The sequence below is a fragment of the Mirounga leonina genome, unplaced genomic scaffold (genome assembly GCF_011800145.1).
Source record: "Mirounga leonina isolate KUSES-001 unplaced genomic scaffold, KU_Mleo_1.0 Mir_151, whole genome shotgun sequence".
Lineage (NCBI taxonomy): Eukaryota > Metazoa > Chordata > Mammalia > Carnivora > Phocidae > Mirounga > Mirounga leonina.
Genome location: NW_023270377.1, coordinates 31475210 through 31500034, shown reverse-complemented (window position 1 = coordinate 31500034; position 24825 = coordinate 31475210). Strand labels below are relative to the sequence as shown.

General features: G+C 37.1%; 1 protein-coding gene and 1 long non-coding RNA gene across 8 annotated transcripts in view; one reads left to right on the top strand and one right to left on the bottom strand.

The window, feature by feature from the left end:
• The window catches only part of ABI2 (abl interactor 2), a 167769-nt gene that overhangs the window by 43892 nt on the left and 99052 nt on the right, over positions 1-24825 (top strand). The gene's annotated exons all lie outside the window — the stretch shown is intronic.
• The window catches only part of LOC118012124, a 58717-nt gene continuing 35771 nt past the window's right edge, over positions 1880-24825 (bottom strand). The window contains exons 3-4 of the long non-coding RNA XR_004679612.1: positions 11522-11588; positions 1880-1907 (exon numbers count right to left, since the gene is read on the bottom strand). This is a non-coding gene — a long non-coding RNA (uncharacterized LOC118012124). The remainder of the gene's footprint in view (positions 1908-11521; positions 11589-24825) is intronic.

The following is a 24825-nucleotide window of genomic DNA, read 5'->3' as shown; positions in this document are numbered from 1 at the left end:
ACGATGAAGGGATGGAATATGACTAAAGATGAAAATTATAAAAGATTTTATAAAAGGAATTGATAAGGTAAGTTGGTTGAAAAACGAAAGGATTTTAAAAAAAGAGAGAGAATGTGATCAGGCAGGAGATTAGAACAAAGCCATTCACTAGAGATTTAGGGTATATTTTGGTCTGTTAGAAGAAACTGTATCCCAAAATTTTAAAGAGAGAACAACTTATATATATGTATATACCAAAAATAAGGTTAACTACTATGAAGGGATAGAATATGACTCTAAAAATGAAAAATAAGATTTTTTTAAAAAGGGACTGATAAGATGTTGGTGAAAAAGGGAAAAAGAAAATTTCAAAAACAAAAAAGTAAAAAAAAAAAAATTAACTTTGAAAGACTAAAGAATTATGGGAAAATAGCCATGAATTCTATGTGCAGTACTCCCCTAGGGCTGGAGTTCTGTGGTTCTCATTGATCCGTAAAATTGGTTTTGGCTGGCTCTTCTTGCTGATCCTTTGGGGGAGGGGCCTGTTGCCATGGTTCCCAAATGTCTTTGCCAGAGGTGGAATTGCCCCGCCCTTGCCGGGTCTGGGCTAAGTAATCTGCTCGGGTTTGCTCTCGGGAGCTTTTGTTCCCTGCAAGCTTTCCGTGCAGTTTTGGAGGACAAGAGTTAAATGGCGGCCTCCCAGTCTCCGCCCCGGAGGAGCCAAGAACTCGCGGCCCCACTCCTCAGTGCACCCCCAGAGAAAAGCAGTCAGTCACTCCTGTCTCCCCGGTCTCAGGCCACACTCCGTGCTCACCTGGCCTGTGACCGAGCGTTTCTCTCTGGCACCCGACCGGGTGTGGAGTCTCCAAACCCAGCAGATCCCTGCGGTGCGCTCCTGCGCCGCTCCTCCCGTGGGAGGAAGGGGAGTCTCCCCATATCTGCCGCTTGTTGCGTCCCTGCTGGAAGAGCAGGGGCCCGACTGTGCCGCTGATCACGGTATATGACAACCCCGAGCTGAGAGCCCACTCCTCGGCTCCGTCTCTGCAGCCGGCTTCCCCGCTCCGATACCTGGGAGCTCTGCCGCACTCAGGCTCCCCCGGTCTTCCTGCGACCCCGAGGGTCCTGAGACCACACTGTCCCGTGAGGGTTCCACCACCACCCCACCCACCCCCAGCCACTGGAGTGACGTCCCTCAGCGGAGCAGACTTCTAAAAGTTCTGATTTTTTGCTCCGCGGCTCTATCACTTGCCAGTAGCGGCTGACGGAGACCCCCTCCCCCGCTGTCTATCCTCCTGAATATTGCCTCAGATTCACTTCTCCGCACGTCCTACCTTCCAGAAAGTAGTTGCTTTTCTGTTCAGAGTTGTTGCTATTCTTTTCTTCGATCTCCTGTTGAGTTTGTAGGTATTCAGAATGGTTTGATCCTTATCCGGTGAATTCCTGGGACCAGATGAAATCCATGTCTCCTACTCCTCTGCCATCTTGCTCCTCTGCTCCTGGAAAAAAATATTTTTAATTGTAAGAGGAGTACATAACATAAGAGGGAAAAATACAAAGAATCAAAATTATCTGCAGCTTCACCACCAATGAAACTGTGAATATTTATTTCCTTTTAATAAGTACTGATATTACATAATTAGTATTTTCCTTCTAATATCTATCAATACATAATTTTATATACATATGCATTTGTATCATTTTATACATACTATTTTACATATTTGAAATACAGTAAATTCCTACCATAATGACTTGAAGTTTAAAAGTTTAAAATGTTGGGGTCCCTGGGTCGCTCATTTGGTTAAGTGGCTGCTTTCAGCTTGGGTCATGATTCCAGGGTCCTGGGATCAAGCCCTGCTTCGGGCTCCCTGCTCAACGGGGAGCCTGCTTCTCCTTCTCCATCTCCCCCCTGCTTGTGCACTCTCTCTCTGTCAAATAAATAAATACAATCTTAAAGTTTAAAAAGTTAAACAATAACATGAAGTTTAAAAATATAAATTTCATAGAGTTATAAGGCCATGTTTAAACGTTCTGGAAATAGTTGCATTATATTCAAATTTATGTTATTGGGGGTGTATTATTTAGGGTTTTAATATATTTAAAATAGTTTTGCATTCTTTATATCAGATTTTTCATAAGCAGTTTTTAATACAAATTTTTTAATGATATGGTTGTGCTAACTTTGTTTAACCCTTTCTCTGTTTTTGGATGTTTAGATGGTTTCTAATTATTTGTGTAACAGGATATTAAATGAGGCTTTTCCTGTTTTCTTAGAGTTACAGTTCAGGCTCCAGAGGTGAGGACAATATCCAGCAGTTACCTCCATATTTTAATAAAGGGTGTCAAATTACTCCTATAGGACTTGTTGAAAGATGAAACTACTTTTTATTTTATTTTTATTTTTTAAAGATTTTATTTATTTATTTGAGAGAGAGAGAATGAGAGAGAACACATGAGAGGGGATAGGGTCAGAGGGCAAAGCAGACTCCCTGCCGAGCAGGGAGCCTGATGTGTGACTCGATCCAGGGACTCCAGGATCATGACCTGAGCCGAAGGCAGTCGCTTAACCAACTGAGCCACCCAGGCGTCCAGATGAAACTACTTTTTAAACACCTTGTTCTCTGTGTATCTTTGAGTGTACACATATATGGATATATAAACTATTCACTTACATATATGTATGTAAACAAATGAAGATTTTTTTTTCAGGATTCTCGTGTTTTTCTTTTTTTTTTTTTAAAGATTTTATTTGAGAGAGAGAGAGAGAGAGAATGAGAAACAGCACAAGAGGGCAGAGGGTCAGAGGGAGAAGCAGTCTCCCCGCCAAGCCAGGAGCCTGATGTGGGACTCGATCCCAGGACTCCGGGATCATGACCCAAGCCGAAGGCAGTCACTTAACCAACTGAGCCACCCAGGTGCCCCAAATGAAGATGTTTTTTAAAAGATTTTATTTTTTCGAGACAGAGTGCAAATACGAGTAGGGGGAGGAGCAGAGAGAGAGGGAGGGAGGGAAAGAGAATCTCAAGCAGACTCCACACTGAGTGCAGAGCCCAGTGTGGGGCTCTCTCGTGACCGTGAAATTATGACCTGAACTGAAATCAAGAGTCGGTTGCTCAACCGACTAAGTCACCCAGGTACCCCAAATGAAGATTTTTTTTTAAGGGGGTATAGAAATGCTGTGCTTCTCCCTCATCTTCATATAAGTTAAGAGAGTTTCATGAAAATCAGTCATAGCAATTGGGGTTGCCTGTTAAAAGGACTGAGATTTTACTGACAGATTGAAGCTTGCTAATTTGTAGAAGTGCTTGAGCTGTGAAGTACAGGGCGAGAATTCTGGGTAGATCCTGACCCTAGTTGAATTGGGCATGGCATGGGAATGGGCATGAAGTTGTTGCCTGACTCCCTGAGAAAAGTCTGAAGGTTAGATCCAGCCTGGAGTAGAACAAGTAAGGAGGCTGTAATGGGAGGACCTAGTACTTCTAGAGTTTTGGGGGGCAAAAATGGTGATTTTTCTCCCCATGGGCAAAATAAGTAGACAGAGCAGAAGGTAACTAGAATAGAGCTGTAAGAATCTTGCCCAAGAAAACTGACTGCTGTGGGGGAGTTAGCACTAACAGAAAGAGGCTATGTGATTTGTGCCTTCTAAGCTAAATCCAAGTATGGGATGTTAGCCAGGGATTGAATTGCCCATGTATAGGATCTCGGAGGAACCCATAATGTGCTTCACAGGAAAGAAGGGCAGAATTTGGTGTTAGCATAGAGCATTGACATCAGATTCCTACAAAATAGTTATGTAAATCCTTGCACTTTTCCTTTCATTACTCTTCTTGCTTTCTTCTACTTTGCTGCTTCTGATTCTGGAGAAATGAACTGTAAGCAGCATTGTGAAGTGGGGAGGAAGAGTGAAAGAGTGGAAGAGCACGGTAGAGGAATAATGAAAACATACATTGCTCTCTAATTCTGGTTTGTGCAATTTTCAGTCTAGGCCTGAGCTGAGGAATTAGAATGAAAATTGAAGTTCTGATTTAGGTCAAAATGGTCTTTTTAATGTTTGAAAATGAAACCATTTTAATACCTGAAAATTACTAGAAAATCTACAAAATTTGATGATGACATAATCTAGGAGCAGGAAAAGGAGACCCCAACATAGCATGGGTAGGAGGAAGGATTTAGTTAATTTATGATTCTACCCTGTGGAGTTCATTTTATTATACTCACTATTATAGATAACTGTGCCGAGAACATCTGTGAACAGAGTTTTTGTCCACATTTCTCTTTGACTCTTTATCATAGTTTCCCAAAAGTGGGTCAAAGAGTATGAACATTTTATTTATTTATTTATTTTAAAGATTTTATTTATTTGACAGAGAGAGAGACAGTGAGAGAGGGAACACAAGCAAGGGGAGTGGGAGAAGGGGAGAAGCAGGCTTCCTGCTGAGCAGGGAGCCCTGTGCGGGGCTTGATCTCAGGACCTTGGGATCATGACCTGAGCCGAAGGCAGATGCTTAATGACTGAGCCACCCAGGTGCCCCAAGTATGAACATTTTAAAGACATTTGGTACATCTTGCCAAATTGCTTTCCAGAAAGATTATACCTCACATACATTTTAACCAGTTGTGTGGATGGTTATCTGTCTTACTTCATCTTCAGCAGCCTTGATTGTTGTTTTTGAAATTTGCTAGTTTATTTATTATTATTATTATTTTAAAGATTTTATTTATTTGAGAGAGAGAGCACAAGCAGGAGGAGGGGCAGAGGGAGAGGGAGAAGCAGACTCCCTACTGAGCAGGGAGCATGTGGTGCTCAATCCCAGGACTCTGGGATCATGACCTGAGTCGAAGGCAGATGCTTAACCGACTGAGCCACCCAGGGTGCCCCTTTTTGCTAGTTTAAAGCTGCAAAAAATGTATAATTTTTTACATTTTGTAAATTTTAATTTACAAAGTAAATTAAAAGTAAACTACTTTTAATTTACTTTGCTTCAGTTACTGATATAGTATTAGCAAACATTATCAAGTGTTTGGTGGTTGCTAAGTATTTTTGTGTTTTACCTTATTTAATTTTAAGTCTTCGGAGATAAATACTAATCTCATCTTCATTAGAGAAGTGAGAAAATTGAGACTTAGAGTAGACTTCTCGAACTTTAATGTGCATATGAATCACCTAAGCATCTTGTTAAATCAGATTCTAAATCAGTACTTGTAGGATTTGGTGCAGGGTTCTGCATTTCAAACACGTGGGTTCCATTTGATGGTGTTTATGCTAGTCAGTAGACTACACTTTGAGAGACATATGCTTGGAAAAGTTTAAAACCTTGCTTATGGTAACATAGCTAGTAAATGGAGGAGCCCAAATATGTTTGATTCTGGGCTTTAAGCAGGAAACTGTGCTGTGCTAGTGAGGGTAAACGTTTTTTTCTTGTTAATGACTTATTTTAATTTTTTTTCATGAATTTTCTGATCTATTCCTTGCTCTAACTTTGTGTTTTTCTTTTTTTTTTTTTAAGGATTTTATTTATTTATTGGGCAGAGAGAGACACAGCAAGAGAGGGAACACAAGCAGGGGGATTGGGGGAGGGAGAAGCAGGCTTCCTGCGAACAGGGAGCCCGATGCGGGGCTCGATCCTAGGACCATGGGATCATGACCTGAGCCGAAGGCAGACACTTAACGACTGAGTCACCCAGTCCCCTCCTACCTTTGTGTTTTTCTAAACGGTTTTATGTCTTTAACTCTATTGGTTGTAGGTTTTTTTTTTAAAGTAGACTTTGTTTTTAGACCAGTTTTAGGTTTACTGAAAAATGAAGTGTAGAGTGTTCTCATATACCTCTAACCCCACCTCCCCACAGTTGCCCCTATATTAACATCTTGCATTAGTGTGATACATTTGTTACAACTGATGAACCAGTGTCCGTAATTGTTGTTAACTGAAGTCCATTAGGGTTCATGCTTGGTCTTACACGTTCTGTGGGTTTTGACAAATCACAGTATCATAAGGAATAGTTTCACTGCCCTAAAATTCCCCTGTGCTCCACCTATTCAACCCTCCTTCCTTCCCCACAAACCCCTAGCAATCACTGATCTTTTTACTGTCTCCATGGTTTTACTTTACATTTTCTAGAGTGTCATATAGCTAGAATCATATAGTACATAGCCTTTTCAGTTTGGTTTCTTTTACTGAGCAATGTACATTTAAGGTTCCTCCATGTGTTTTTATGGTTTAATAGCTCATTTCTTTGTATTGCTGAATAGTATTCCATTGTATGATGTACCACAGTTTGTTTATGCATTCACCTATTGAAGGACATTTGTGTTGCTTCCAATTAATTATAATTACCAAAACATTCTTGTGCAGGTTTTTGTATAAACCTGTTTTCAGCTCATTTGGGTAAATACCAAGGAGCATGGTTACTGCATCACATAGTAAAAGTATGTTTAGTTTTGTAAGAAACTGCCAAACTGTCTTCCATTCACCATCAGTAAAAGAAAGTTCTTGTTCCACATCCCCTTCAGCATTTGGTGGCATTAGTGTTTGGTATTTTAGCCATTCTGATAGGTGTGTAGTGGTATCTCATTGTAATTTGCAGTTCCCTTGTGACATATGTTTAACCTTTTCATATGCTTATTTGCCATCTGTTTAGCTTCACTGGTGAAGTATCTGTTCAGATCTATTGTTTTTTTTTTTTTTTTAAAGATTTTATTTATTTATTTATTTGAGAGAGAGAGAGAGAGAAACAGCATGAGAGGGGAGAGGGTCAGAGGGAGAAGCAGGCTCCCCGCTGAGCCGGGAGCCCGACGCGGGACTTGATCCCAGGACTCCGGGACCATGACCTGAGCCGAAGACAGTCGCCTAACCAACTGAGCCACCCAGGCGCCCCACATCTATTGTTTTTTTAAAAATCTTATTTATTTTGGGGGGGCACGAGAGGAGGGAGGGGCTGAGGGAGAGACAGAACATCTCAAGCAGACTCAGCACTGAGCGCAGAGCCTGACGTGGGGCTTAGTCCCATGACCCTGAGATCATGACCTGAGTCGAAACCAGGAGTCGGACACTCAACCAACTGAGCCACCCAGGCACCCATGATCTCTCTTTTTTTTTTTTTAAGTTTGATTGCTTACTTATCCTTGAGGGTTTTGTTTGTTTGTTTGTTTGTTTGTTTTGTAGGCTCTACACCTAGCTGGGGCTTGAACTCATGACCCTGAGATCCAGAGTCACATGTTCTACCAACTGAGCCAGCCAGGTGCCCCTAGCCATTCTGGAATTTTAAGAGTTCCCTGTATATTTCAGATGCCGGTCTTTTATCAAATGTGTTTTGTAAATTTTTTTTTCCCCTCAGTTTGTGGCTTCTTTTTTCAATGTAACTGTCTTTTTCAGAGTTGAAGTTTTAAGTTTTCTGTCTCAAATTTGTTTTTGAATTTATATCTTTCACTCAGCTGGGCATAGATTTTTGTTTATTGCCACTTTGAAACTTCATTTTAGAATTTAAAACATTTTGTGATATAACACTTTTCGAGATCATGGTTGTCTTTTTGACCATTGCTTTCTTTATATCTAGCAGACTTTCTCCATCTAAAGATCAGATTACATAAAAGGGGCTGTCATTTTTTGAGCTCTTCCATTGTGTCAAGTTCTGTGCTAAATTTTTGGCATGCCTGATCTCATTTAATTTTCTTGCGAGAATTCTGTTACATCCTCATCTGTCTCTTATATCCAAAACCTGTCTTCCTGATTACCCTGCCTCATACTTCAGAGATTAAAATCACTGTACTAAATCTCCTTCATCTTTCCACCTTAAAATCTGTAAACCTTATACCTGCAGCAACTTTCTCCTTTTTCTCTTTTCTGTTAAAAGTACTGTCCTCTTTCTGTCAAAGACCACTTGCTCTATTTGAGCTCTTTCTCAAATATTTTACTTTAACTCTCTTGCCTCTTCAACTGCTCCTGTCCCATTGGAACATCTATATCAGCATGGAAGCATGCTCTGTCATCTCCCATCTTAAACTATTTTTTCAACCCTATATTCTCATCTAGCTGTGGTCCCATTTCTTTAATTCCCTATATGAACATTTTTCGAAGATTTATCTACCTGTGTTTCCTTTTATTCTTTTTTTTTAAAGACTTATTTATTTGTCAGAGAGCACAAGCGGGGGGCGGGGGGCAGCAGGCAGAGGGACAGGGAGAAGCAGGCTCCCCTCTGAGCAAGGAGCCCGATGTAGGGACTCAATCACAGGACCCTGGGATCATGACCTGAGCTGAAGGCAGCTGCCTAACCGACTGAGCCACCTGCTTCCTTTATTCTTAACATTCATTCTAATCTGGTTTCTACAGTACTATTAAACAAAAATACTTTTTTTTTTTCAAATTAATCAAATGATTCCATATTGCCACAGCCATTCACTGGGTGCTTTTCTGACCTCATCTTTCCTGATTTCTCAGTACCATTGACCATGTCTTCCTTCTTGAAATAGTTTCTTCTCTTGGTTTCTATAATATTGCAGTCTCCAGTATTCTACCTCATTCATCATTTACAGATTCTCTACTTTCTCATTATCCAGTCTCTGAAGGTTGGGTTCTGAAGGATAGTTCCTAGTCATCATCTCTTCTCTTTATACTCTACACCTCATTCAGTTTTTCATTTTGTTTATTTTTTTTTTTGGCACCTACTTTGTATTGCACACTGTTTCTAGGCAGTTTTGGGTTTACAGGAGTGTTCTGCATTTCCATGCTTTTAAATACTGCATATTTTCCATTTTCTTCCAGACTTCTTGATGTCTGTCCCAAATAGGTTCCCACTTCCTTTTGACTTTCTTAGAGACAACTCAGATTCAACATGGTTCTAGTAATGCATAAGTGGGAACAGACTTAAGGATTTAGCCTTATATCCTTAGAAAAGAGACTAGTGATAAACAGTAATCGTGGAGGTGAGATCTTACATGTAATTGTGAAATTCTTAGCTTTTGAGATAGCAGAGGCTTCTTTGTCAATTTTGATTTGAGTTCTTTCTTACAGATGACATGTGTACCTGTGTAGTAAGCCATTTGTGTCTACTTCAGTATTTTCTTGGTGTATTGTGGCTAAGTGCTAACACCATAATGGTGAAGCTTCACTAGGAAGTAAAAGTAGTTTTTGCTGACTTTGTTATCAGAAATAGAAGAAATCAGTCACAGTTTGTTGATATGGTTAGTGTGTTCATGCTGTTTCATTGTTCATTGTTACTAAACACCCTTTCCTTGTAGCTAATGAAAGACTTTAGTAATGGCTGTATTTTGGGGATATAGGTATATTTTAATTCTAACTGAAAAAAATTAGAAGAAGTAATGGCTATATTTTATAGAAGAAAAATTCTAAAATATAGTCTCAAAAAAATGAATATTTCGGTTTTAGACTAGGACTATACTAGATTATACTTTGGGGTGCATTGATCCAGAGGTCTGAAAATGACTCTGAAAGTTCCAATTTTAAAGTTTTAAAAAATTGATAAAACCAAATGATACACCATGAATTCACAAAGTTCATTCTCAGTTGATCCCATTATCATAACGTAAAGGATATGTGTTTAAAAATACACATATATTGTGCCCCTAAGAGATTATCATTCTATCCCTTTTTTTTATTTAGCGGTTTTTATTGTGGTAAATATACATATTGTATGATTAACCATTTTAACCATTTTTTAAGTGTGCAAGTCAGTGTCATTAAGTACATTCACAGTATTGTACAACCATTACCACTGTCCATCTCCAGAACTTTTTCATTATCCCAAATAGAAACTCCGTACTCATTAGACAGTAGTTCCCCACTCTCCTCTCTCCTTAGCCCCTGGCACCTCTGCTCTAATTTTATCTGGATGAATATGCCTATTCTAGATACTTTATATAAGTGGAATCATAACATTGGTCTTTCATGTCTTGCTTATTTCATTTAAAGTTATGTTTTCAAGGTTCATCCATGTTGTAGCATGTACCAGAATTTCTTTTTTTTTTTTTTTTTTTTTTTTTAGAGATTTTATTTATTTATTCATGAGAGACAGAGAGAGCGAGAGAGAGAAGCAGGCTCCCAAAGAGCAGGGAACCCGATGCGGGACTTGATCCCAGGACCCTGGGATCATGATCTGAGCCGAAGGCAGATGCTTAACCATCTGAGCCACCCAGGCGCCCAGCATGTACCAGAATTTCATTTCTTTTTAGGTTTAATTATATCCCATTGTTTGTATCCACCAGATTTTATTTATCCATTCATCTGTGGAGGGTCATTTAGGTTGTTTCTATCTTGTAAGTAATCTGCTATGGACATTGGTGTACAAGTATCTTTTTCAATACTTGCTTTAAATCTTTTGTATATATACCTAGAAGTGGGATTGTTGGATCATATAGTAATTCTATGTTTAACTCTTTGAGAAACTGCCAAACTGTTTTCCACAGTTTCTGCACCATTTTACATTTCTACCAGCAGTACACAGGGGTTCCAATTTCTTTGCTTCCCTGCCAACATTTGTTATTTTCTGTTTTGTTTTTTTTTTTTAAAGATTTTATTTATTTATTTGACAGAGACACAGCGAGAGAGGGAACACAGGCAGGGGGAGTGGGAGAGGGAGAAGCAGGCTTCCCGCCGAGCAGGGAGCCCGATGCCGGGCTCGATCCCAGGACCCTGGGATCATGACCTGAGCCGAAGGCAGATGCTTAATGACTGAGCCACCCAGGTGCCCCTCTGTTATTATTATTATTTTTTAAGTAATAGCCATTCTAAATGTGTATGGAGTAGTATCAGGTGGGTTTGATATGCATTTTTCTAATGATGTGATGTTGAGCATGTTTTCATGCACTTTTTGGCCATTTGTATGTCTTTGGAGAAATCTCTATCAAATGTTTTTACTCGTTTTTTAATTGGGTTTTTTGTTGTTGAATTGTAGGAGTTCTTTATATATTCTGGCTATTGATCCCTTTTCAAAATATGATTTGCCAATATTTTCTCCCATTCTGTGGGTTGTGTTTTCAGTATCTTGATAGGGTCCTTTGCACAAAAGTTTTTAATTTTGATGAAGTCCATTTTATCTGCTTTTTCTTTTGTTGCCTGTGCTTTTAATGTCATCTGTCACCTTTTAAAATCTGTTTGCTTAGTGTACATGTGACATTTTAAATTGTGAATTTCAAAAGAAAAAAGTTACTCTTCCATTACCCTAACATTTCAACTGATGTAAATTTTCCCTTTTCCCCATTCTTGCATGTTTTTACATAATTAAATGCATACTGTATGTTTTCTTTGTAGTCATTTATAGAGTTTTTCCATGATTAAAGAAAGTATAATGAAGTAGTAGTAACAAAGCAATAACAAGTATAAATATTACATAATATAATGTAACAACATATTAACATTTTTAGAGACTGCATAATAGTCAGGTTTGCTTAATTTATTTTTGCATATGTAGGTTGTTCCCCTTTTTTGTTGTTTCTAACTAGAGGCTTATTTTTTAGTGCTACCCTAAGAATTTAGGAAAATATAACATCATTAGAATGTAGCACATTTTACCATAAGTATATACTCACAAGTTCAGTATTACTTTAGCTTTCTTAAGAGTATTTGGCATCCTTTTTATGAGTTCTCTTTCTTCATCTGCCAAAACAAGATAATCACAAAGCAAATTTAAAACAGTTGTGGGTATGTTTTTTAAAACTTTTTTTTCTTGTTAATTACTTGGTAAAAATGATGTTTTCTTTTTGTCATTCTTCCTTCCCCCCATCATTTGTATAGCTGAATATTTTCCCATGTTCATATCTGTCTTGTGTTCTTTTTTTGGTAAATCGTCTGTGTTTATCTAATTATGTTTTACTGTTTTTCACTATGACATGTATGACTCATTCTAATTTGAATGCCATACAGTTTTTTTTTTTTAGACTTCCTTCTCCATCCAGAAATCTGAAAGCAAAGCATGAATATATTCTTTCATAGGCATCATAGAACTTAATAGTTGAATAATTCTGAAGGCATAATGAATGTATATTTCTAATGTTTTGCACCATCCTTTGGCAAAAACTTTCCATTTGCATGTAATGATTGTCATATATTTTAGAAGTTATTATTGGAATTTCAGTGAAATTTAGTGATGGGGTCTTTCTTTCAAATTTGATTTAGTTAGGAGATTTGTTGGAATGCAGAATTGAAAGCTCAGTAAATAGGTATTCTAAGAATATTCCCCTTAGCCCCATTATTGAGTCAGATGCTGTGACCCTGCCATGACCTAACTAGATTAATTTCATGTGTGATATATTTTTTAAAGATTTTATTTATTTATTTTTAGAGAGAGAGCATGAGAAGGGGGAAGGGACAGAGGGAGAGGGAGAGTAGTAGACTCTGCCCTTGTGAGAGCCTGACGCAGGGCTGGATCCCACGACCTGGAGATCATGACCTGAGCTGAAATCAAGAGTTGGATGTTTGAGCCACCCAGGTGTCCACACATGTGTGATATTTTAATTTCTTACATGATGAGAAGGAAGTTCTAGCACATTTGATAAGAAGGAAGTTCTAGCACATTTCAGCCTTAATGCAGGGTTGGTAGTAAAGTAATGATAGGTTAATAATACTGAACTACATGTTTTCTGACCTAAGGAATCTTTTTCATGCCTCTTTGTCCTTGTTTAGGCTGTTTCCTTTGCTTGGAATAACTTCTCTCACCCCTGCTTGGCAGTACTAACTCTGTTCTTGAGGCTCTACTTGGATGGTCATCTAAGCTAGTGGTCCTACTTGGATATTCATATGCTTGAACATTTTGCATTGATATTTCCTGTTTGCCTTTCTCTGTATTGGGCTGAAAACTTTTTTTTTTTTAAGATTTTATTTATTTGGGGGAGAGAGAGAGAAAGCCAGGGGGGGGGGGCAGAGCAGAGGGAGAGGAACAAGATTCCATGCTGAGTGTGGAGCCTGTCATGGGGCTCGATCCCCTGACCCTGAGATCATGATCTGAGCCGAAACCAAGAGTCAGATGCGTGACTGACTGAGTCACCCAGGTGCCCCAGGAGTGAAAAATTCTTGAGTGCAGAGAACATGGATTCATTTTGATATCCTATTGCATAGTAGGATATGTGTCATGTAATATGTGTTCAGTGAATAAGAGTTTATTGAAACAAACTGATGGAATTAAATCATGGAGGGTCTAGAAGGAATTGTTTAATACTGTAGATGGGCCAACATTTACTGAGAACTAAGTACCTATTCTTTACCTAATCTGGTTATAGTTACAGTCAGAACAAAAATAATTATATATCTTCCAGGTAGTGTAATATACTGGACTGGACTAGGCAAGAGATTTAGTGCTTGGGAAGAGAAAGAAACGGACAATAGACCTCAAGGGTGTTATCTGTAGAGGAGAATTCTCTCCTGCATGTTCCCACTCATGCTCCCTAAATATTGTCATTCTCTTCCTGCCCCTTCCCCATTATCTATACACTTAAATATCTGCCAAATCTGTGATTCTGTTTAGTAGAAGTAGAAAGGAAAGGTAAATAATGGTAGGAACCTAGTGGTAATGATATTACAGTTTTGAGCTGCTTCTAGAGGGTATAAAGTTCTTATTCTTTTTATTTCCAAGTACCAATCACAGAACACCAAATTGAGAAATAAGTTTAAATTTTCTTCTTAGGGATATATAATAACCATGAATAGCCTGGATGGTGCCAAACTTTCTGGAAATCCAGGAAATCTCCCTTATATCACTTCCCTTATTCCACCTCCACTTCAGTTGGGTGATAGAAGTAACCATGATTCTCTGGAACCTTAAGATAGATACAGTTCAATAAATAATATGTGACTTCTGTTTGTAATGTGATATGAAGATATGTAAGGCATAGTGCTTACCCTCAAGGGCTTACCACTAGGGGTGTGGGAGTTTGGATCAAGGAAATATGCATGCTATTATAAGATATGTGCTGAAAATCTGATAAAATGCTGTGGGGATTCTCAATTAAAAATGATGAGTATCACAATCAGGGATGGCTTCCTTGAAGAGGCAGGGGTTGGTGAAGTTGATGGGTTACTGGTGAAGTAAATAAGCAAAGACACAAAGGTAAGAAATCATGATCTGTGTTTTGAGAACCATAAATCTCATTAAACTGTAATCTAAGGTCCTAGTAGGGTTGAATGGGAGATGAATTCTAGGCCATAGTAGGGAGGCTCTAAGTGATAGTAGAGGAGTTTATATAGAAGTAGGTAGGAGAACACTGTGGGGGCTTCAGAACTGATTTAGGATGATGAATCTTCAGGACAATCTTCAGATTGTAAGATACTACAACTGACCTGGGAACTAGTATAAGTAGTACTAGCAAGATATGAGGAGGGCCTGGAGTAGAATTTAGGCAGTGGAATTGAAAGAATGTAAGGCACAGTTAGAATATAAGTATCTTTGCAACTGATAAGGTGTAGGATACAGAGAGTTGGAAAGTATCTTAGATGATGGAGTAATGATGTTATGAACAGAATCAGGAGGAAGTGGTTTTGGGGAAGGTGATGAGTTAGCATTTTACAATATAAAAGATGAGATGCCATGTAAACAAAAATAAGCGTTTGGGAGAGATGTAAAGTAAGCTGTAAATAGATTTTAAAATTGTATGCTTGGAATTGACAGCTGAGGAAGGAATGAAGTTTCTTTTTAAGGAGTGAAGGTACAGCAAGAAGAGAAGTAGTTTGAAGACAGAATTTTTGGGAACATCTCCATATAGAAAGTAATCGGTATCATGAGGGGAAGTAAAGAGATAGCAAGATTGGAAGGATTAATCACTGCACAATATGGACCTGCGAGGGAGGTTACTATTCTGTGTAAGATCTGTCTTCATGGGACTATTTGTATTTACCAGAGCATACGTTACGTTTTTTTATAAACCTATGATAATTTTTCTCTTATCTAAGTGATTTTTTTCTTTTATTGTAACTTAATCTCATTTAAATAGGAATATTAAATAGCTGGGTTGAAGTGTCCTATTGCCTTTAGTGCATGACCTATAACCATAATATAGTCAATAGTTAAATAAATTTATAGCAAAAGTTGTAGTCACAAGTATTTACTTATCAGATTTTGCTGCTTAGGAACTGCAAAACAACCTCTACTAAAGTGCTGTTAACAGTTTCTTTTACATGAAATAAGATATTTTAGCTTCTTTTGTCATTAATAGGTTAAAGATAAAGTAGAAATTTTGAATCAGTTTTACTGAAATAGTGTCTGTCTACATTTATTCCAGTCTTTATTGAACACTTTATGGGGAAAAAAAGTCTCAAACTTAGTAGATATGCTGCTGAAGTGAGCACAAAAATTTCAAACTTAGAATATCAGCTTTTATTATACCAGGTTCTTATGAAACCTTAATGTCCTTGGATTGACTTATCCATAGTGTAGATGTGCAGCAACCTCAACCCTTTAAAACTTCCTTTTGAATTTAGAAATAACAAGAAAATGGTGATTAGCATAACATAATAAAATAAAATTAAAAAAAGAAAAAAGAAATAACAAAAAACCTTTGAGCCCAAAATAACTTTCAGTAAGCATACAAATGTAAAATACATTTCAGAAATATTTAAAAAAATTGTTTTGGAACTTTTATGCCTTAAAAATATTCCTTAGAGTTGACTAGGACAGAACACTCAATTTTCTGTTCTTTTGTATTAATGCATGTGTTACAGTTAAAAAAAAAAGCTGATGCTTTATTTTTTTCTGACGAGGCAAGTAATACTTGCCTGAAGTAAAAAAAAAAAAAATTGGACCATATTAAAAATCTTTATTAAAAGACCTAAATAAATTGTATTGCCAGTATTCAGAGAAAACTTATATTAACATTATGGGGCTTATTTTTTTCTTTTTTCTTGTGCGCATATTTACTTATACACAGGCACCTACAGAATTAGGATGATTGTGTTAAAGTTGCTTTGTAACCAGCTCTTTTGAACTTAATTATTTTGTAGCTGTATTTCCATCTCAGTAATTCATAGCAGAACTATTTTCATTACTACATGAATGTACTATATAAATGTATTGTTAATCAGTCTTGTGTTTTTTCCCTTTTGCCATTCACTGTGTCTGTGCCTTCTTTCATATTTGATTATTTTTCTAAGATAGATTTAGAGCTATAAATGTAGTGGAATTTATATAAGCCCAGACCAAAATAGTGAAACCCTTGGAATAGAGATACGTTTTTAGGGTAAGTTATGGCCTGATGAAGGCAGAGAATATTGGTTCATAGTGTCAGACTCAGGTGTATCAGAATATTGTTAGTTGATCATGTGCTGAAGTGGTTCCAGAATTGCTGTATTGAAGGATTGGAGGGGTAGCTATATATTTGAAAATGAATGTTCTTAACATTCAAATCGAGTGGTAGAGGATTTGATAGAGAAATCTGATGGCATCGCTCTCAAATATGCCCATTGGAAATAGGTTAGGGGTAGAATTAATGGCTAAGTAAAAATTACGGATTTCTGAATAAGTTCTGGTTCCAGTATTATAATCTCATGACTTAGAAGCCAAGATGGAATAAGCTTTTTACAAATTAAGAAGAAAAAATATAGATGGTTGTTCATATAGAGAGTTGTTTATATATAGGGTATTTATCATATGAAAAAATTAACTCATGTCCCCATTGTGAGCCTATTTTGGTTATTAATGCAAAGTAATAATGATGTAAAAGTTTCCTGACATTGTTATTTGAAGATTAATAGGGAGTAGAGTTCTTTTTACACACTTACTTAAGACTTGTCATAAAATGGTTTATTTATTTATTTTTAAAAGATTCTATTTATTTATTTGACAGAGAGAGACAGCGAGAGAGGGAACACAAGCAGGGGGGAGTGGGAGAGGGAGAAGCATGCCTCCCGCTGAGCAGGGGGCCTGATGCAGGGCTTGATCCCAGGACCCTGGGATCATGACCCGAGCCAAAGGCAGACGCTCAACGACTGAGCCACCCAGGCGCCCCATAAGATGGTTTGTTTACCTGATTAAAAATATACATATAATATAGGTAATCTGTGGGGATTTTATTTTTCTGAATCAGCTGTGCCATTTTCCTCATACCATCTATTATATTATCCTTATTTCACTGTACTTTTGCTTTTATTCCCCTTGTTTAATTCACTTTAGTAATTTATATGAATCTTTTCCCATAATAGATCCTTGAGAGCAGATACAATGTTTTAAAATCCGGTCTAAGCTCAGTTATATATGTGGTAGATATGTTACATTGAACTTTTTTTTTTTTTTTTTTTGCAACAGTGGCCACACTGCTCTCCTTCACTGTAGCATTATACTCAGCATTTACTTCTATATGTCATTTTTTGTTATTTTTGTTTCACACAGCTTATGGGAAACAGATTTTTGCCTCTTCTATTTAAAGATTATTTATTTATTTGAGAGAGAGAGGGAGAAAGAGAAAGAGCATGTGAGAGCAAGAGAACCTGAGTTGGGAGAAGGGGCAGAAGGAGAGAATTTTCAAGCAGACTCCCTGCTGAGTGCAGACCCTACACTGGGCTCAATCTTAGGACCCCATGAGATCATGAGCTGAGCAGGAACCAAAAGTTGGACATCCTACTGACTGAGCCACCCAGGTGCCCCAAGATTTTTTGCCTCTTCTATTAATGAAAATAGTTGCTGTCTGTGAATTTTGTACAAGAATGAGTATCACAGATAAATGAATTATTTCTAGTTCATTGAATGTAATCTTATTCTGTGGTACCAAGAAAAAAGTATTTATCTCCCTTAGTCTACATGTATTCTGGGGCTATTACCTTAATGTTTACAGGACTATATTTGCATTCTTTTTTCATATTTACATACGAATTGACATAGTAATTTTTTGTTGTTGTTGTTAAGATTTTATTCACTCATTTTAGAGATAGAGAGCATGAGCTGGGGGAGGGGCAGAGGAAGAGGGAGAGAAAATCCTAAGCAGGCTCCACGCCCATACGTGGAGCCCAATGGAGGGCTCCATCTCAGGACCCTGAGATCATGACCTGAGCTGAAATCAAGAGCTGGGCGTTTAACTGACTGAGCCATCCAGGTGCCCCAGAACTGACATAGTAATTCTTAGGCTTGTGTAAAGGACAACCGCATTTATTTATTTATTTATTTATTTATTTATTTATGGACAGACCCCACCCCTTTTTTTAAAAAAAGATTTATTTATTTGAGAGAGCGTGAGGGAGTGGGCAGAGGGAGAGGGAGAGAGAATCTCAAGCAGACTCTGCAACAAGATCGGAGTGCGATGCAGGGCTCCATTCTATGACCCTGAGATCATGACCCCAGTGGAAACCAAGAGTTGGAGGCTCAACTGACTGAGTAACCTAGGTGCCCCAAGGACAAACCCTTTTATTTATTTTTTATTTTTTTATTTTATTTTTTTTAAAGATTTTATTTATTTATTTGAGAGAGAGAGAATGAGAGAGAGCACATGAGAGGGGGGAGGGTCAGAGGGAGAAGCAGACTCCCCTTTGAGCAGGGAGCCCGATGCGGGACTCGATCCCGGGACTCCAGGATCATGACCTGAGCTGAAGGCAGTCGCTTAACCAACTGAGCCACCCAGGTGCCCAGGACAAACCCTTTTAAATGGAAAGAAAGAAATCTGACTGCCTGTGTTAACTTATTTTGAAAAGTACATTTAATTTTTATGCCAATGTTATTTAATGTTCAAACATAAAATTATAATTACAGCTCTCGTAAAAATTATAAATATGTAGTAAATTTATAAACAAAACTACTAAATGAATAAAAATAGGTCAGAAACAGCAATGTCATGGGTGATATTTTGCAAAAACTCAGTTGTCCTTAAAATTTGAATATGGTGGCAGGTTTACTGATTCTTTTGAGCAATATTACAGAGTGTACGGTGGACTTGCCCTGTGGTGGTTCCTTGGAATGAATTAAGTCTCCAAGTTTTTTAAGCAATTGCAAACCCTATAAAAATACTTCCATTTGTTTGTACACCACAGTGTAATGTATATTTGGTCATCATTTGGTGTGAGTGCATTATTTATATATTAACTTTGCCTCTTTTATCTCATTAATTTGCTTTATAATTACAGTAGGGTGATTTGGGCCTAACACAATTGAACCTCAAAGCAGTGCTGAATTTGCTTTGTTTCTTAGTTATTTGGTAATTTATATTATGTAATGTTAATGTGTGAATTTTAAAATTTTGTAAATTATTATGAAAGTAAAAAAATAATACAAAAAATTATTAAAGAGATCTGCTGGTTCCCGGAGAATATCCATGAACTTCCATTTGGGAAAGAGTGATTTAGTATCACTCATAGTTGTTCTTAAATAGGTGTAATCTGATATATTAAAAATCCTACAATCTGTGGCTCTTGTTTGAATAATCTGCTTAGCATAGTGTGAAAAATTTTGGCAAACATTAGAATAGAAGGGTTGGAGTTTTGTTACCTTTAACTGTAGGGTATCCATGTTAAATTCTTAAAAATAAATTTCAGTTTATAGTATAATTTATAAGCATAATTCCAATTTTAAATAAGTTTAATGACAGTATAATTTTTACACCTTTAAAAAATGTTGATTTTTAATTTTAGGGGCACCTGGGTGGCTCAGTTGGTTAAGTGTCTGACTTCGGCTCAGGACATAATCTCAGGGTTCTGGGATTAAGCCCTGCGTCCAGCTCCACACTCAGCAGGGAGTCTACTTCTCTCTCTCCCTCTCCCTCTGCCCTTCCCTCTGCTCCTGTGCTTGCTCTCTCTCTCAAATAAAATCTTAAAAAATAAGTTTTAAATTTTAATTTCTAGTATAGTTAACATGCAGTGTTATATTAGTTTCAGGTATACAATATACTCAGCAATTCTATCTATACATTGCTCAGTGCTCATCGTGATAAGTGTGCTCTTAATCCCCTTCACCTATTTTACCCATCTCCCCAACCTGCCTCCCCGAGGTAAGCATCAGTTCTCTATAGTTAAGAGTCTGTTTCAATTTATACATCTTTTGTGATTTATACATCAACATTTGTGAAATTTGACATAGATATGCCTGTCTTGAAAGTAGCTGATAACAGAATCCTGGAATGTATGTTTGTATGTTTGTTTTAAAGACTTTATTTTTTTAGAGCAGTTTTAGATCCACAGCAAAAATGAGAGGAAGGTACAGAGATTTCAACCCCCCCCCCCGCCCACACACACCTGATTGGTACATTTGTTACAATTGATGAACCTGTTGACACATCATTATCACCCAAAGTCCATAGTTTACTTTAGGGTTCATTCTTGTTTTACATTTTGTGGTTTTTTTTTTTTTTTTAAGATTTTATTTATTTGACAGAGAGAGAGAACATAAGCAGGGGGAGTGGGAGAGGGAGAAGCAGGCTTCCCGCAGAGCAGGGAGCCCAATGCGGGGCTCGATCCCAGGACCCTGGGATCGTGACCTGAGCTGAAGGCAGACGCTTAACGACTGAGCCACCCAAGTGCCCTGTGGGTTTTGATAAATGTATAATGACATGTATCCATTATGGTATCATACAGAGTATTTTCACTGCTCTAAAAATTCCCTGTGTTCCACCTATTCATCCCTCCCCTGACCAGCCCCTGGCGACCACTGATCTTTTACTGTCTTCATAGTCTTGCCTGTTCTAGAATGTCATATTGTTGGAATCATACAGTATGTAGCCTTTTCAGATTCATCTTTTTTCATTTAGTAATATGCATGTAAGTTTCCTCCATGTCTTTTCATGGCTTGATAACTCATTTCTTTATGCCATTGTATGATGTACCACAGTTTTTATTCATTTACCTATTGAAGGACAGACTTGGATTGTTTCCAACTTTCAGCAGTTATGTATAGAGCTACTGTAAACATTCGTGTATAGGTTTTTGTGTACCCATAAGTTTCCATCTCCTTTGGGTAAATACCAAGGAGCTGGATTACTGGATCATCTGGTAAGAGTATGTTTAGTTTTGTAGGAAACTGCCAACCTGTCATCCAAAGTGGCTGTACCATTTTGCATTCCCTGATGGCATATGATGTGGAGCATCTTTTCATGTGCTTATTTGCCATCTGTATATTTTCTATGATGAGGTGTTCATGAATATCTTTGGCCCATATTTTAATTGAATTTTTTCCTATTGTTGATTTTTAAGAGTTGTTTGTATATTTTGGGTAACAGTCCTTTATCAGATGTCTTTTGTAGATATTTTCTTCCAGTCTATGGCTTGTTGTCTTATTTCTCTTGACATTGTCTTCTGAAGAGTAGAAGTTTTTAATTTTAATGAAGTTTAGCTTATCAATTAATTCTTTCATGGATCATGCCTTTGATTTTGTATCTAAAAAATTATTGCCATACCCAAGGTCACCCAGATATGGGTGTTATGTTCTAGGAGTTTCTCTGTGTTCTAGGAGTTTCATAATTTTACAGTTTACTTTTATGTCTGTAATCCATTTTGAGTTAGTTTTTGTGAAGAGTATAAATTCTGTATCTAGATTCTTTTTTTTTCATTTAGATGTCCAGTTTTTCCAGCACAATTTGTTGAAAAGACTATTTTTGCTCTATTGTATTGCTTTGTTCTTTTGTTAAAGATCAGTTGACTGTATTTATGTGGGTCTATTTCTAGACTCTCTGTTCTGTTCCATGAAACTTTTTTGTCCATTCTTCCACCAGTACCCACACTGTCTTGATTACTGCAGCTGTAGAGTAAATCTTGAAGTTGAGTAGTGTTAGTCTTCCAACTTTGTTGTTCAATATTGTATTGCCTATTCTATGTCTTTTGCCTCCCCTTGTACATTTTAGAATCAGTTTGTTGATATACACAAAATAATTTGCTGGTATTTTGGTTGGGATTGCATTGACTCTATATTTCAGTTTAGGAAGAATGGACAGCTTGACAGTATTGAATCTTCCAATCCATACATGCACTGTTTTTCCATTTATTTAGTTGTTTGATTTTGTTCATCAGAGTTTTGCCATGTTCCGCATATAGATCTTGCACATATTTACAAAAAAAATTTTTTAAAGATTTTATTGAGAGAGAGAGAGTGCGTGCAAGAGCATGAGGGGGAAGGGAGAGGAAGAGGCAGCAGCAGACTCCCTGCTGAGCAGCGATCCCAATGTGGGGCTCGATCCCGGGACCCTGGGACCATGACGTGAGCCAAAGGCAAACCCTTAACCAACTGAGCCACCCAGTCGCCCCAATCTTGCACATGTTTTATTAGATATATACTTAAGTGTTTTATATTTTTGGTTATTAATGTAAATGGTATTGTGTTTTAAATGTCAAATTCCACTTGCTCACTCCTGGAAAGCAATTGACTTTTGTATATTAACCTTGTATCGTGCCACCTTGCTGTAATCTCTTATTAGCTCCAAGAGTTTTTTTGTCAGTTCTTTTGGATTTCTATATAGGTGATCATGTCATCTGTGTCCTCTCCTCTCAAAGGGTTCCAGGAATAATTTTTTTCTTTTAATATATTAGAAACCATATAGTTGTATTAAATAAAATATATTAGATTCACACATAGTTCAAATAAAGCACTTCAAAATCTACAATGTGCTCCCTGGTCAAAAAAAAGATTACAAGCAATCAAGAAGCATTCTTTTTCTTCTCCTATAATGATCTGAGAGTTGTGCTTTCTTTGGTTTTCAAGACTGAGGCCAACTATTTAGTAAATATGGATGTACAATAAATATGTGCCCTTTTAGGAAAGAGTTAGCTATACTCTGATATCTGTGAAGATTTTTTTTGTTTCAATCTCCTCAGCTGATATTCATGACTTCTATATATTCATGACTTTATGACATAATTGCCATTAGGAGGATACATCAGGATTTTAATGGATTACCAGCTTTTTTTCCTAAAGAGCGATTGGTACAGCAATATGTTTATAAAATTCAGAGTGTTCCTTTGTCTTATTTCAATGATGCCCTGAATACATACTTTATGTTGCAGAAGAAGAATGATGCCCTGAATACATGCTTTATGTTGATTTACATCAATGTTATATCAACCACAAACAGCATCTCTATTTAGGTTTTCTTCATACATTTTACATTATAGGGTCCTCAATCTTCCATAGAAAAGTAGATATACACAGAGTCTATTTAATATAAAAGGGACTTTCATATCTTTGATACAGCATCAATCAGCTACATGATTTCACACATAGACTAGGAACAAAGGCAGAGCATGAAGTGATAATATTTGTTTTTCAAAAAAATCTCAAATACTATCAATATAAAAAAAAATGCATTGAAAATAATTACATCTTTCCAAATATCCTCTTGATCCTTTGAAGAAGGTGTATTATAAAATTAGGTGTTTTAATTTTGAATTATTCTGTATAGTAAATACTCTGATTTAGAGTAATGTCTGAAAAGTGTTCATGACTTGCTGCTTTTACTATGAATTCAAGAAAAGTTGTTGATTTTTTTTTCATTGTGCTGAGCTTTTTACTGGTTATGATGCAATGGTGACTTCTAAGCTCCTTACATGCACAATCAGAATCTAGAAAGAAGTCTTTATGTTGTTTGTTTTTTTTTTAAGATTTTTATTTATTTATTTGACAGACAGCGAGAGAGGGAACACAAACAGGGGGAGTGTGAGAGGGAGAAGCAGGCTCCCCACTGAGCAGGGAGCCCGATGTGAGGTTCGATCCCAGGACCCTGGGATCATGACCTGAGCTGAAGGCAGACGCTTAACGATTGAGCCACTGAGGTGCCCCTCTTTATAGTGTTTTTTTAAAAAGTATTTTATCTTCAGCCAAATTTGGTTTCAACTCTGTTGTTAATTCAAGTTGAAGAGAGTGAAATTACTAAGGATTAAAATAGAAAAAGAATTTTGCTCTCCCTGGAAAAACATATCTAGGTTGTTAATTTTGACTCCTATATTGTATAGGAGAAGAGAGTGGAACATAGTGGACTTTGAACAGTTAATGACCACTCAGAGAGATAATGACAGTTGTTACATAGAAGGATTTGTAGTTTTAGAAAGTGGTTTTACATTCATTATCTTATTTGGTGTTCACACTGCTTAGAATGGTTAATATAGAGGTTTATTTCCTCTGCTTTGTAACTGAGGAAATTGAGAAACTGTTACTCTTGTCCAAATTGGTATGTTGTAGTAAATAGTAGAGCTTACATGAAGATAAAAGGTTTCTGGTTCAGAGGCTTGTGTACTTTCTACTGAACCACAGTCTTTCTCTAGAACTAGGACAAGAAGATGGTGTCTAGCATTTAGCAGCATAGAATATGTATCTTTACCATTGTTTTGCCTTGGGACCTTGGAAATAATGAATTAACCACTTTTTACTCTGTACTCTGTTTTGATACTTAGCAATTTATGTGTCAGAGTTGTAACACTTAAAATGCTTGAGAAGAAAGGTATCTTTTATTATTTTTTAAAAAGATTTATTTTATTTATTGGTGGGGGGAGAGGGTGAGGAAAGAGGGAGAGGATCTCAAGCAGACTGTGCACTGAGCGTGGAGCCCAATGCGGGGCTTGACTCCACGACCCTGAGACCATGATCCAAGCCAAAATCAGGAGTAGGACACCCAACCAACTGAGCCACTCACGTGCCCCTTTAATTATTTTTATTTTAATTTCTTGTTATTTATCATGACTGTTACCCATTTTTATTTACTTTGTCATTTTTACTTATCATTATCATAATTGTTTTATCATTATTATTCCTTTAATGAGATATTACATTATAGACACATTTTACACTTAGAGTGGAAGGAAAGGACAAATTCAGGAAAGTAGAAAAATGGATGCCAGAATTTATACATTCAAATCAGTGCTACCTTTCCAAACAGTAATCTTGAGAAGCTATATATTTGCTGCCATTGCTCAAAATATCCAGTGGAACTAATTTTTTAAATAATGGCTA